Source organism: Pongo abelii, chromosome 10 (genome assembly GCF_028885655.2).
Source record: "Pongo abelii isolate AG06213 chromosome 10, NHGRI_mPonAbe1-v2.0_pri, whole genome shotgun sequence".
Taxonomy (NCBI): domain Eukaryota; kingdom Metazoa; phylum Chordata; class Mammalia; order Primates; family Hominidae; genus Pongo; species Pongo abelii.
The window spans coordinates 102,122,759-102,138,020 of record NC_071995.2 but is presented as its reverse complement, the minus strand read 5'-3'; the positions used below and the strand labels follow the sequence as shown (position 1 = coordinate 102,138,020).

Here is a 15,262-nt window from a genome sequence, read left to right as displayed (position 1 = left end):
TGCAGCCCAACACTGTGGGGTCAGACGTGCAGCCTTCTTATTTTCCTCTCCCTTATTCTGTTCCAATGTCCAGCATAAGGCACTACGCCCGGATGGGAGGGTCAGAGGGTGCACTGTGAACCCTTGATGTGAGGGGGGTCTGCTCAGGCAGAGACCAAGGGGGTCTCCAGGAAGTTGCTTCAATGTCACACTCCTTCTCTCAACAGATGTTTCTATTCCAAGGTAAATGGAGTCTGTTCTCATCCATAGTTAAAAGTGGACTGAGAAACTCTACAGAGAATTCCATCTTCTTTTTAAGGAACATATCAGAACAACTTCAGAAGGGAAATTCTGATATTTAAAAATCAGTGTCTCTCACTTCCCACTCCATCCGCTAGCTTCCTTCCTAAGATCAGAACACAGCATTCCCATGGTCCAGCCAGGCCTGTCTCTGGGAAGGGGTTTGAGAGCTTTGGGCCACTGGCTGGATGGGCTCACTTGCCAGCCATGAATGCCTGGATTCCTGTGACAGCTCTTTCCAGGATCAGGGTGTGCATGTCATGTGTACCCTCACAGGTTTTCATGGCCTCTGAGTTCCTGATGTTCTGGACCATATGATAGTCATCAGAAACCCCAATGCCCCCCAGCATGTCTCAGGCCTGGCAGGCAATGTCCAGGCTTTTTTCATAGTTATTCCTCTTTAGCAGAGAGAGACCTGTCCTGGGGCCGCCTTGTCCTGATTCTTCAAGTGGCCGTGCTGCAGGCAGGCATGAAGGCCCAGTGTGACCTCAGTGAGCATGTCCTCCAACTTCTGAATCAGCTGGTGCCTGACCAACAGGACGCCAAACTGGATCCTGGGCAGGGTGTACTGCCTAGCCACGAGCAGACAAGACTCGGCAGCTCCAAGCACGCCCCACATGATACCAGATCTGGCGTTATTCAGGCAGCCAAAGGAACCCTCCAGGCTGCCTGCACTGAGCAGCACGTCCTCCACCTCCACACTGTCCACGATGATCATGCTCATGGCAGAGGCCCGCAGGGAGAACTTGCCCTCGATCTTGGAGGCCAAGAGACCCCACATCCCCTTCTCCGACAGGAAGCCCTGAAGGTAGCCATCTTCCAGACCACGCTACAAACAGGTTGGCCACAGGTGAGGTGGTGACCTAGGTCTCACTGGATCCTGGTGGTGATTCAGGTCCCATTGGATCAGGGTGGTCCCATTGAGGGTGTAGCTCTTATTCCAGGGGTTATGGCAGGTTCTGATCTCCATGCTGCCGGGGTCACTCCGGCAGTTGGGCTCTGTCAGCTTGAAGCAGCCCAGGAGCTCCCCCTTGGCCAGCAGGGGGCAGGTATAGGTTGCTGCAAACATAATTGCAGTTTTTGTCATCAAAAGTAATGGCAAAAAGCACAATTACTTCTGCACCAACCTAATACTTCTGCCACTGCTCCTCACTGATGTAGGTGTAGATAGGGTGCATGACTAGAGGAGGACTAGACACTCATTACCAACCTGTAGCCACTGTCCACCCACTCCAGCTTTCAGACCAGAAGTGCATAGGCCACACATGAGACCCCAATACAGCCATATCCTTTGATGGTGGGGCCTAGTACACCCAGCTCCTGCAGCTGCAATATGCTCCTCCCTGTGAAAAACTTCAATGCGATTGGCCAGCAGGATGCCAGGCATGAGTCACAGCTGGTGGTAAGCGTGGAAGGTATTCCTGATGAGGATCTCATCTGCCCTCGTCTGCTCCTGCAGCACCAGCAGGTCCTGCCAGTTACACTCGGGATGCGAGGTGCCTCAGTGCCTCTGACCCTGGGCATGACCCTGTCATCCTGTTCAGGCAGCCCTTGGATTCTGGGACAGAATCCACCTGGGGCAGGCAGACAGTTGGGCAGGAGCTGCAGATGCACAGTGCGACCAGGGTCCTTATACTTGGCTGGTCAGCTCTGTGTCCTCCCGTCTTTCTCAGTCTTGAGACCCATGTGTGCAAAACGCTCAGGCCGGGTCTGTGGGCTCAGTAGCCCTACAGAGACACCTCTCAGGGCCATGCAAGCAGTGGGCGAGGGGGTGGAGCGAGGACTGTGACCTGGAGGAGCTGGGGCGCCAGAATGGAGCCGCTCCCAGCCATGGCCCTGGCCCCTGGGCCCTCCTGACCTGGTACCTCCCAGTTCACCAAATATTTTAATCTTAAAATTCTTGGCAATAGTGGGTATTTTCCCAAAGATTTGTAAGCACCCACAGATTCCTGGCTTAAAAAAAAATGTCTGTATTCCTTCAACCTATTAATTTGTCGAATCCTTTAGCTGTCCATTCTTCACTTAGTCTTCTCACTTGTATGATCATAACTGTTCTACGAAGAAGTTGGAGGAATTTTTGGCTCTGTTTCTAACAGATTCTCCACAATTTTGTTGATTGAGGTTTCAGGTGGCATTTATAAACAAGCAAGGGAATGACAGTAATTTATTGCTGCAAAATTACAGTGGGTTTGTAGTATCCTACATCACTGTAATATTGGACTATCAAAACTCATGAGGAACAAAACACTCGCCGTGAACCACAGCACACCTCAACATGCCTACCATTCTTTCCTTTCCCATTATACCACAGACGGGGGGTTCCTAAATTGGTTGCATATCAGAATCCCCAGGGGTAGCTTAATAAAAGGAAAGATTGGCAGGCCCCACCACCAGGAAGTCTGATTTGGAGATCTGGGGTATAACTGGGATACATAATCAAGGGATGCGATGGAGAGTCATTGAATTGAAGCTGGCAGAGGGCAGGGCTGCTATTTTACATGGGTGGGTAGAAAAGGCTTCTCTGAGGATGTGCAGCTGGTTTGTGCTGATACCAGAATGTTACCAAGGTGTAGGTTCTATGAAAACCTGGGAAAAAGTGTTCCTGCAAAGGGAGTGGCAAGAGCAAAGGCAGGCACACGGGAGGTGTGTTTGTAAAGGAAATAGGGAAACAATGTGACTGAGGGATGGGGACAGTGTCCAAACCACACCATTCCTTAAGGGCCAGCTGAAGGAGCTTGCATTTCATTACAATTGTGCTGTGCCATGATCTGATTTATTTTTTAAAAAGATCAGTCTGACCGCTCCATGGAGCATGGCGTGAGTTGGAGGTATTTGGGAGTCTTGTTGAAAGCTGATGGTGAAGATGACATCTAAACTGAAATGGAAGGATGAGTGGGAGATGAACCAGTCAAGGGGGTGGAGGGTGGAGTGTTTCAGGAAGAAGATGGGCAAGTGCAAAGCCCTGAGGTGCAAAGATTGTTCTAGAAACTGACAGAAGATAAGGGAGGAGCCACAGAGGAAGATAGAGTCCAGATGGCGTGGCTTCCAGGATAGAATGATAAAAAACGTGAGTACAAAACATTAGCCAGCGTGGGCTGAAGGATCCTGACATCTTTTGAATGCCTACCTTGATCTAGGTATAGGTACTTTCTTTGTTATTGCTTTCAATGTAGTGCAGCTTGCTTTGATTTTTCCAATATAATCTAGTAATTTGGATTTTGGTTTCCTGAATTTTAAATGTTGGCAAGCTAGTTAAAAAAATGTCTTTTTAAAAACCCAATGTGAGTTAAATAAAAGATGTCTGTGGGCTGAATTTGGCTTGTGACTTCCAGTATGTGGTCTTTGAGCAGCATGAAAACCAACCCAAATGGTGCTTTTGTGCAAATTAGGAAAAGGTCTCCTTTGCTCTACACAGCTTCCTAAAGGAAAATTGTCATATTAAATTATATATGTCAATGATGGCTGTGATGAAAATGGCAACACTAGAGTTGTGCAATGTACACAGTCTGGACAACTTAACAGCTTTATCTTTGAGCAAGAACAGGTGGGAAGAAGCGACAGGAAAATATGACATGGGAAAGGGCAATAGGGTGCTGGCGCTAACTGGCACTGGATCATCAGAGCTGATTGTGCACATCTTTTCCCAACTCTGCGCTCACTAACATCATGAGAGCTTGAAATCCACCACAGTGGGAGTATTTACCATTTAGCCCCCTTCAGTAGTGGAGGCTGTTCGTCCTCTCTCATCCCTATGTCTAGGAACAGAGGAAAGAAAGGGAACGGCACACTTTTATCTCCTTTTGCCTCTTCCAACCATTGCTACTCTGATCTTCAATTATCCCCCCTTTTTTTTGACACTCCCAGTAAGTTGCCCAAACCTCCTTTGCCTGACCACTGAGCAGGTTTACCGCTGATTTACCCAAATGAGAGCTTTGGTATCTCCCTCCCACGCCTTTCATCCACTCCAAGGCCCATTGACCCACAGGGATGATCCAGGAAGCATTGCAGTCTCACAATCTTGTGACTTTATCAACTTCAAGGACATGTCACCTCTGCTCCACTTCAGACATGCACAACCACAGCCACATCTTGGATGACAAAGCCAACTTTGGAATAGCTGCGTCTTTGAAATGTGATTATGATGACACCTCTTCTGCAGGATTGAGGTAAGTATTCAAAGACATTATGTCTGGAAAGCGCCTAGCAAATGCCTGGCTTATAATAGATGTCCAAGGAAGGTTTCTTTTCTTGTCTTTTAGACAGGAACACAATTTTGAAACCCTGATATTTCTTCTTCCTTTACTTTGCAGTGTCACTTGAATTTGACATAAACAGTTGATATTTAGTAAACTTTCTGCTAAGTGACATCCTTAGGAATCCATGCTCTTTCCAGTACTCCTGAGCTACTGGCATCCAATATTATTGGCGGCAAGTGTGCTAACATGCACAACACAATATCCACTCTTTTAATTACAGAACATTCTTGCAGTAAAGTGACACTGATTCTCATCTGATTAATATTTATAGTTTTTACTTTTGGCTAAATGCCAGGTATCTTCATCATGTGAATTTCTCTGGCTTCCCAGTTCTCTTTTGCTGCCTCTCTTATTAGCTTATTTGTGTGAGCATATCTTTTGTTTACCCAATCCAGGAGTGTCATGGATTCCTTAAGTCACAAGCCTTCTACCCAGGAAGGGCTTTTACTGGGCAATTGTAACTAATTGTAAGTGGGTAATGAATAATTTTATGTAACTTTTAAGAAAAACACTTGAATGCTTACATTTGAGAGAGTGTAGGGAAAGGGTCGTGATGGTTTTGAACGCTGTTCAAAAATTGGTATGCCTGGTTAGTAAATGAAAAGAGTATTAGATATCTTTCAAACATGCTTCACTTTTTGCTATCTTTCCATAGCTTCCATTGGCTTCTCTTAGGATCCCAAAATCTATACTATGACATATGAACCATCATTTAAGCAGTTTGCTGCAAAGGAATTTGTGTTTTTTCATAAACTTTTGCAAATGTGAGAATGTGTTAGCCATAGTAACATTTAAAAGGCTGAAGTTTGTAATATATTATTTAAAAAGATATCCAAAATTAGATGCGCCAGAGGTAAAATTATTTTCTCTGATGCAGGAAGACCTTGTATATTAAGGATTATATTTTCAAAATCTCTTTATTTTCCATTTCACTATGAATGTTACTGATCTAAGTTCTTATTATTTTGTGCTTGAACAATTTCAATAGCATTCTAACTGCTCTTCCTGACTTCTCCTTTCCTTCCAAACTCACATTCTTATGTCTGTTAATGTTCAAAGATGACTCATTGCCAGTTGTACTGATGTTCAAACAGTATTTCAAAGGGCACTATAGAGTCCCCAGCCATGGCTGGATGGGGAGACTGTGGGCAGGGGGCATACCCCTGCTTCTATTAGGACAGCTCTGTATGGATCAGTTTTATCCTGTTTGGGTTTCTTACAAGATTCTGCTTAAAACAAGTGTGCTGCTGTTGAAAACTATTAGTCCTCAGGACAAAATCCACATTCTTGGCATGGTAGTCAAATCCCTTCTCAACATACCTCCAAGCCAGTATGCCATCTTCCTTTTTCTTCTCCATTGTTCTGTTTGCTCACAGTTCATGGCTCACTCATCACTCCTTAAATACAGATGCCCCTCAACCTTTGTTCATACTGTGATATCTTTCCTTAAAAAACATTTTCCCTAGATTTGGTGTGGTATAATTGACAAATAAAAACTTTATACATTTAAGGTGTACAATGTAATGATTTGATATATGTCTACATTGTGAAATGATGACAATCAAGCTAATGAGGACATCCATCACCTCATATAATTACCATTTTTGGTGTGTGGTGGTGAGAACTGTCTTAGCATATTTCAAGTATGTAATACAGCACTATTAATTTTAGTCACCATGATGTATATTAGATCACCAGAACTTGCTCATCTTGTAACTGAAGGTTTATCCCCTTTGACTAACATCTCCCCATTTCCCTCACTCCCCATCCTCCTCACTCCCCATCATCTAGCAACTACCATTCTACTCTCTGCTTGTGTGAGTTAAGACTTTTTTTTAAAATTTATTTTTATTTTCAGTTCTGGGGTACATGTGCAGGACGTGCAGGTTTGTTACATAGGTAAATGTGTGCCATGGTGGTTTGCTGCATCTATCAACCTATCACCTAGGTATTAAGCCGAGCATGCATTAGCTATTTTTCCTAATGCCGTCCCTCCCCCCACCCTACCCCCCGACAGGCCCCAGTGCATATTGTTTCCCTCCCTGTGTCCATGTATTCTCATTGTTCAGCTTCCATTTATAAGTGAGAACATGCAGTGTTTCTGTTTTCTGTTCTAGTGTTAGTTTGCTGAGGATAATGGCTTCCAGCTCCATCCATGTACCTGCAAAGGCCGTGATCTTGTTCCTTTTTATGGCTGCATAGTATTCCATGCTGTATATGTACCACATTTTCTTTATCCAGTCTAACATTTATGGGCATTTGGGTTGAGTTAGACTTTTAAATATTCCATACATAAGTGAGATCATGCAGTGTTTGTCCTTCTGTGACTGGTTTATTTAACCTAATGTCCTCTAGGCTCATCCATATTGTCACAAGTGGGGAGATTTTCTTCCTTTTTTGTCTGAATAATATCCCATTGTATATATGTACCACATTTTCATATACTGTCATATCTTTGCGTGGAATATCTTCCTCCTTTTGACTATTTGGAAAATGCATTATTCATTTCTTCATTCATGCATTCATCCAACAACTATTTATTGAGCATCTGCTATGTGCCATACCCTGTTTAGGTACCAGGAACTGCTATTATATAGCCAAATTTATGATATCTTCTTTATGACATTGCCCAGGTAAAATTACCTGATGTCTTCTCTGTACTTCATGATACTTTGTCATATTGAGATTATTTTCTAGTTGATTGCATTGCTCTGATTCTCATGTATGCTCTTCTCTTTTTAAGGTTGATATCCATATCTTATTTGTGAATATATTTTTCCCTCTCATAGTAGCTGATTGAATAGTTTTCTCTCTTCTTTTTTTTTTGGAGATGGAGTCTCGCTCTGTCACCCAGGCTGGAGTGAAGTGGCTCCATGTCAGCTCACTGCAACCTCTGCCTCCCAGGTTCAAGCGATTCTTCTGCCTCAGCCTCCTGAGTAGCTGGGACTACAGGCGCGTGCCACCACACCCGGCTAATTTTTTAAATTTTTTTTAGTAGAGACGGGATTTCACCGTGTTAGCCAGGATGTTATCGATCTCTAGACCTAGTGATCCACCTGCCTCGGCCTCCCAAAATGTTGGGATTATAGGCATGAGCCACCATGCCCAGCCTTTTCTTTCTTTTAAAATCTGTTTGCACCACAAAAGAATGAGCTCTACAGGGATGGGGATCTTTGTCTATTTTGCCTGACACGTGGTAGGTACTCAAGGATTATTTGCTGAAATTGATGAAAAGTTCTCATTTCTGTAGTGAAACCAGCAGCTGTAGGAATGGTAACAGAGTAGACAAAGGGCATTTTCAGGTGTTTTTGGTGTGCAAAGCTGCACCTCTGTGATATTGTTGGGGTTAAGAGAGCACTGGGCATCCATAGCCACTAGCAGTACAGTCTTGGGCCAGTCACTTACCATTTTGGGGCTCGCTACCTTATCTATAGATAGGAGGGTTGGACTCAGCTCATCCCTTCTCTGAGTTGGAATGATGCCATGATTCTATGTATTTAGCAGTACCTTGTAGATTGAAGGGCATGTCTTCTCAGAACTCTCAACTTTAATTTATGGAAGTCATAATTAAAGTAAAATGGTGGGTAGAATTTTATCTTTGGAGCAAGTTTATACATACAAACTTTTTCCCCTTCATCTATTATGTCAAAGCCATGGATATTCTGATAGTTAACTTTTCTCTCTTGCATATGAATGATAAAAAGAAAGTGATACATTAGTGGAACTGTCATTTTCTGTGTGGTCACAGCAAATTTAAAAAAATGCATTTTAATCATAAAATTAGCCTGATTCATGGTGTTTCTATCTAGAAATTATAAAAGGATGAGAGAAATTTTACTCGATGATCACGAGATTTTAGCTGGAAAAGATGAACATAGGGTTAATAGTACAAACTTACTTTTTTTTTAAAAAAGAAATAAATGCAGAAAATGGGTTTGAGTTGCTAAGTCAGAGAAAGGCCGTTGGCTTCCCAAGAGTTGCTAGACCTTTGAATGAGATCTAACAAGACTCACAGTCTTTAAAAACAAGCTGTTTTTTTTTTTTTCCTGGCTAGAAATATTTTAGATGTGGGTATGTGGGGTGGGGGGGTGTCCATCCTGGGACTCAGGTGTGAATGTCCACTTTCTGCTGGTCCTGTGATTCTGCAGAAGAGTGTCCAGTAATTAGCTAGCCCAGAAAAAATATTTATATATTATGAGTTGTGATGAAGACTTAACAACTCTTTGGTTCTGTGCAGCCTATGGACAGCTTATGGGCAGGAATTAGGGGGTGTTAACCAGTCCTTTGTTGAAGTGTGTGGAATCCTCAGGCAGATGAGAACGACCTTTGTTGGCACAGCTAAATGTCCTTGACCAGTCAGAGGTGGGGATAGAGATGGGGAAGAGCAGAGAGTAAAATTTCTCAGAAGTTTCTAAACCAAATAGCATGACTTTGGATTAAAAGTGTCCCCAAATGGCCACTGTCCCCATCTACAGCCTTGCTCTGCCCCCTGCTGTTGGCTGCATTATTCCTGGATGCACTACTCCTCTATTCAAAATGGTTTACAATTCGGGCAGATGAGTAGGTGGAAGGGGGAATTTCAGGATTTCTGGGGACTACTACCTCCAGAAGTACCCCCTCCGTGGAAAATCAACCCGTTTTGATAAACATCGGGATCCCCCCTGCCCGCCCCTGGAAGAATAGGTGCCATTCATATTCTGATGTCGAAGGCTTCCCCAGTGCTTGGAGTCGTGCACAGGCCACAGTGTCAGATGAGAGGTGTGAAAGTTTTCTGTGACTTTGGTGGCAGTTGCGGGGGAGGGTCTCACGGCAAGGCAGCCCCATTGTGGTTGCCCGGCGACTGCGGGACGCTTGGAACCGCGCTGCGCCGCGTCCCCGGGACCCAGCAGAGTGCCCCAGCTCCCGCGGAGGAGGCTGCGGGTTGCGCGCCCGGACAGGGACCCTACAGCTCCAGGTAGAAGCAGGGAGCGCGGGACTCGCCCCCTGGCAGGGTGAGGCAGGGCCGGACCGTTTGCTCTCTGCTGCTCCCCGGGACTCCAGCCGCGCCCGTGAGAAGAGGCAGCACGGGAGCAAAGGCCAAGGAGCAGCGGCAAGCGGCGGAACCCGTCGCGGTGGTCGCCGACCCCCTGAGCGGGTCGACCCGTCTCGGGGCAGGGGGGTGGGGGGCCAAGGAGCGCTCCGCCCCCGCCCCAACCCCCACCCCGCCGCCTCGGCCCGGACCGAGACGCACACGCTCCTTAATCCCCCGCCCCCCGTTGCCCCGGCGACGGCCCAGACGAGCAGGTGATGCATTGACAGCGAGCAGATGGTCCCCCGCGGAGGCGAGCGCGGCCCACAATGCGCCCCGCGCGGCGATGCCACCGCCGCCCTCCCTGCCCGGCCGGCTCGCCGCCGCCCGCATGCTAATACGGGAAGGGGGAGGGGGCGGGGGAGGGAGCGGGGGAGGGGTCGGGCAAGGGGAGGCTCCGGGCGGAGCGGTGGGGGGCGGTGGAGGGCACGCCCCGCCTTGCTCTTTGCAGCCCTGCTCACCTTATTTTACTGAATGCCGTCCCCAGATCTCCGCACCAGGAAAGTTCCTCTCTTTACACGGAGAGACACTCTCCCGGTCCCTCTTCTCCCCCCAACCTTCCCCGCCCGCTCCAGCTCTCTTCTAATTCCCCCCAAGTGGTTAATTTCCATTGAGATAAACGCTTAACCCCTCCTTCAGCGCTCCTTACCCCTATTCTGCAGCCCTTGCCCACATCTGCTCCCTGCTGGCATTTAATATTGAATCTTGGAAGACCAGAGGAATGGATTTACCACCGCCGCCCGCACCCTGTCCCTACTTCTAGAGCTGGCCTTGACACTTGCTAAATGTGTGTAGACATATTATTTATCTCACATCCCCCCCAACCCCGCACTTCAGGATCTTTTAGGCAGCTTCTTTTGGTCTTCCTTTCTGGAATTTCAAAAATAAATCACTCTTCTCCCTGTGACAACTGTGCTGCCCCTTCCCGGGAAACCCTCCCATTCACATAACCTCCTCCTCCCATTCATTCGACACCCCCTCCCTTCTTTACCCTATTCACCGCTGTGTGGCAAATTGAGGCGATCTTATACTAAGGGCATGAAAACTGCTAGGCACTATTCACAATTTTAATACTAACTTCATAGCTGTCACATAAATTCATTGCCGGGCCTACTTATAATGGCCAAGAAGGAACTTTAAGAGAAGAAGAGGAAAAAAAAAGTCTGAAGACACTGCTGTGGTGTCTTTCTTTGATTTGCAGGTGTTTTTTTGAAACCATTACTACAGTAACTGCAGATAGTGTTTTTTTTTTTTATCTGCCACGTAGAGTGCTTAAAAAAACCCCACCGATCCTCCTCCTTTTTATTTTACAGTAGATAAAAAATGCTAATAAAGGCTTAAAAAAAGGAATGGAGAGAGAAAGAGAAAAAGAGACTAGTGAATAAAGTTGGGACAATACAGGGTCACAGAGCTGTCGAAACTAATGTCATAGTGTGGCTGTTGTACAGGCGTACAGAAAACTTCTTGTTTCTTGATTTTTATGGAGATTTGGTCTAAGGCATGGAGCACTCTCTGAACAGGTTTAGAACAAGTGGCAAAGAAAGAACTCTTCACAATAAACTCCCTTCTGATGGGCTTTATGCCCACAAACACCTGTGATTTACAAAGAGGCATTGCGGAGGACAAAGGGAGGCGAGAGGGCCAGGCTATTGTGGAGAAATGATGCCTCATGTACCCATGGTCCTAAGAGAGGGTTGTTTTATTTTAAAACTTGTCTTAGATCCTTGCTATGCAAACTTACAATGAGAAAAGAAGCATTAGACTCTTCTAGGGGCTGATAATGACTTTTTCAAATGCTTCTAACTCATTTCGAGCCTTCGTTTTGGTAAATTCTTACACTAGTGAATATTATACTTACTGGAATTCAAAGAAAGATGACTTATCTTGAAGATGAAGTTAGAAATCATTGAGAGTTAGAAATAAGTAGTAAGAATGTTTGCTTTAAGGGTGTATAACATTTACATGTATTTAACAATTTTATGAACTTATTTTTCATAAATGCTAATACTTTCATGCCTATTTCCTCTTAATTTCTTGTCTTTTTCTCCTTTTTCTTATCTCTAAGGTTTTTTTTTTTTTTTTTTTTTGCCTCCTCTTTTGGCTTTTGCTTTTTCATGTTCTTCGTAGTTTCTCCCCCACCAATAATTTAGAGAAGAAGAGGGCAAAAATATGAAGACATAAGGGGGTAAAATAAAGAGCTACAAGTTGAGGGAGATTCCCTTTGGTTTAGGGTGGCCAAGTCCTCTCTGAGGAAATCACATTTCAGCTGGGACCTAAAGCAAGTGAGAAAGCAGGGGAACACCAAGCAAGCAGAGGCATGTGCAAAGGCTCTGAGGCAGAAAAGAGCTTCAGGGATCCTGAGTCACTGAAGCAAGGCTGGTATGGCTGGAACATTGTGAGTGTGGGGAACACCAAGCAAGCAGAGGCATGTGCAAAGGCCCTGAGGCAGAAAAGAGCTTCAGGGATCCTGAGTCACCGAAGCAACGCTGATGTGGCTGGAACACTGTGAGTGTGGGGAGAATATTGCAAGATGAGGTTTGAGGGGTTAGCCAGAATCAGATTGTCGAAAGCTGTATCAGATGTGGGAAAAGACTGGATTTTATTCTTAGAGAAATAGGAAGCTACTGAAGGATTTTGAGGGATCTATGTGACTGAATTTATATTTTATCATCACTACCTCTGCTTTGTAGAATATGGATTGAATGAAGGAAAGAAAGGAAAGTGCAACAAGTGGTTAGGAAGCTGTTAGAAGGCTGCTGTAGTAATCCAGACAAGAAACAGCAGTATCCTGGATTAAGGTAGTGTTAATGGAAATGAAGATGGTTTTAGGATCTACTTTAGAGAAAGAACTGACGAGAGTTGATGGATGAGATTGCTTGCGTGGGGTGAAGAGGGAAAGGGAGGAACTGAGGGTAGCACACTTGGCAGATGGTGGTGCACATTGCAGAGATGGGGAAGAGAATCAAGATGGGGGTGTGGATCAATAATTTGACGGATTAATTTTGAGCTGTTGTTGAGGTGGCCAAAAGGAGATGGTGGGCCTGGAGACAGACACTTGACTTGCCCTATGCCCTCATCCTTTCCTAAGCTTCTTGGGATCTATGATGTGGCATGGGATGAAGGGATGAGCTGGGCTGGTAAGATTTTCCACTTCCTGACTCTGAACTGGAAATACTGAGATAATCTGGCAGTTTGCATCAGGGAAGGAATTGAAAAGTCATGATCTGGAGAAAGAACCATTAAAGATTATGATCAAATGGATGCCATGAATAAGTAGAAGTCTATGAAACACAGTTGAGGGAGAGGAAATTTTTGTTAAAGTTTAAAGAAGCTAGCAGAAAGGAGCAAGTTTATGGAAAGAAGATATGCCATGTGACTAGAGGAATATTAGGACGAAGACCTGTGAAGTCAGGCAGTTGTGGTCTTTACAGTTGCTTTTGACCCAGACTGAATCTCCTATTTCAGACTGTGAAACAATAACATGCAAATTGCTGGATAATGTATTTAAGGAAAAGATAAACCACAAACACATAAAATTAAGAATGAGGGCCAGGTGTGGTGGCTAACCCCTGTAATCCCAGCACTTTGGGAGGCCGTGGCAGGTGGATCACTTGAGCTCAGGAGTTCAAGACCAGCCTGGCTAACAGGGTGAAACCCCATCTCTACTAAAAAGTACAAAAATTAGCTTGCGTAGTTGTGCACGCCTGTAATCCCAGCTACTCAGGAGGCTGAAGCGTGAGAATCACTTGAACCTGGGAGGCAGAGGTTGCGGTGAGCTGAGATCATGCCACTGCCCTCCAGCCTGGGTGACAGAGTGAGACTCTGTCTTAAAAACAAACAAACAAAGAAACCAACAAACAAAAACAAAATTGAAAACAAAGAGTTTCTAACAAGTTGGGGGTTATGTTTGGGAAGTCAGGAATTCTTTTTTCCCTTCAGAGTCTTGGCTCATAGAATAAGGCCTATTTTGAATCAGCTTATCAGCTTTATTGATGTCCACTAAAATGACTCTTTGAGTAAAGGGCTCCATGATAGATTAAAGTGAGAAATGAGGCTTGAGTTTTAAGCCAGGGTAAGTTTTCCATTCTCTCCAATCAAATTGACTGAAGATAACTCACAAATTACATTGGAGGATCTGGGGGTAGAAATAATAGTGACTGACATTTGCCGAGGTTTACAAGGTGTGATTACCATGTAGAAACCAGGAGCTCAAGGCCTGCCATGTCTGAGCACAGGGAAGCAAAAGAGTATAGAAGTGGAACCTTATTACCTAACTCTTGCTAAATTTGGTCCATTAGATATAAGGCTTTCTTTAATCTCGCCAGTTATCTCTTGAGGCAAGGAGTGTTTGTTTCTATATTTTTTTCTGGAGAGTACAACAGAAACTACTATATCTACAATTCCAAGAAAATGGGATGGATGCACCAGAGTTTCCTCCTGTTATAGTACATATACAGATTCAATATAAAAACTACTATGTAGAATTCAGTGGTAAACTATGCAGTTAAAATAGCTCAACAAATATTATTATATTGATGGGAAAAAATAATTAAAATTAACTCGAGAGGTGGATTACCTGATTAGAATAATAGTTATGACAAAGATGAAAAATGCTTTCAAATAATTAATTCCCGAAAAAGTTCTAAGCCCAGGTAGTTTTACGAGTCAGTTCTTTCAATGTTTTAAGGAAAAAGAAGTTCCACATTATAGAAATTTAATACATAAACACTGGTGAAATTTTTCTAATTTATATGATTGCCAAACTGGACTAAGAGTACAATAAAACAAAATCAACAATTTTATGCATGCATATAGATGCTAATGTTCTAAAAACCCCATGCACACATTTAATTCATCAATGTAAGAATATCTACCCAATAGATATTATTTCAGAATGGTTTAATATTAGGAATTCTAGGAATATATAACAATAATATGGTAAACAAGAATAATCATATGGGAATTCTATTAAATACCAAATATATTATAAAACTACTCCTTATAATATTTTATAAATTAGAAAGTGATAGATACTTATTTAACATAATAAACTATTTTAATATGGAAGCAATTATCATACTTAATGAAAAACACTAGAGGACTTTAAAATTAAAATTACAATTAAAACAAGGAGACCTATCGTGCCATTACTCTTTTTGATTGTTCTAAAAATTCTAGAAAATTAAATAAGATGTAAAACAGAAATAAGTGGTATAGTTGTTGAAAAGAAACAAAGAAAAAGATCACTAATTGCAAATAACATTACTCACTGATATGTGAAAATAAAATCAATGGATAAATAATAATATTGAATAAACTGATTCAATACCAAATAAATACAAAATGCAATAGTTTAAAAAATTAATAAAGATAAGTTAGAAATAAAATGGGGGATTTTGTATTTTTAAGAGAATTTCAGACCAGTTATCCTATATGACTCTCTAAATTGACTGAAAACTGGATAAAATATTTTTAAAACATTGTAAGATGCATTTATGAGCTGGCATAAAGGTAGAAATCCTGAGAAATAACAGAATGCCAGAACTTAAAGGATTTCTTTTAAATGTCAGAGACTAAGATTTAAATTTTAATGGCAATACAGAAAATAGGCTGTTAGAAATAAAGTGGGGAGCTTAGTTGAAACATAAAGCTGGGATCC

The 15,262-nt window shown here is 43.4% G+C and overlaps 1 protein-coding gene and 1 pseudogene across 6 annotated transcripts in view; one reads left to right on the top strand and one right to left on the bottom strand.

Moving 5' to 3' along the window:
• C10H12orf42 (chromosome 10 C12orf42 homolog) overlaps positions 1–15,262 on the top strand; it is a 267,817-nt gene that overhangs the window by 70,666 nt on the left and 181,889 nt on the right. The window contains exon 1 of one of the 6 annotated variants that reach the window (XM_024257046.2): positions 9,327–9,489. The exons of 2 other annotated variants lie outside the window; for them this stretch is intronic. The gene's annotated coding sequence lies outside the window, so the exon portion shown is untranslated. Of the gene's footprint in view, positions 1–9,326; positions 9,490–11,802; positions 12,109–15,262 lie in introns of those variants that run through there. 3 more of the 6 variants (XM_054527576.2, XM_054527571.1, XM_054527572.2) reach the window with 3 other exon arrangements.
• LOC100450975 (glutaryl-CoA dehydrogenase, mitochondrial-like) lies at positions 474–2,138 on the bottom strand (annotated as a pseudogene).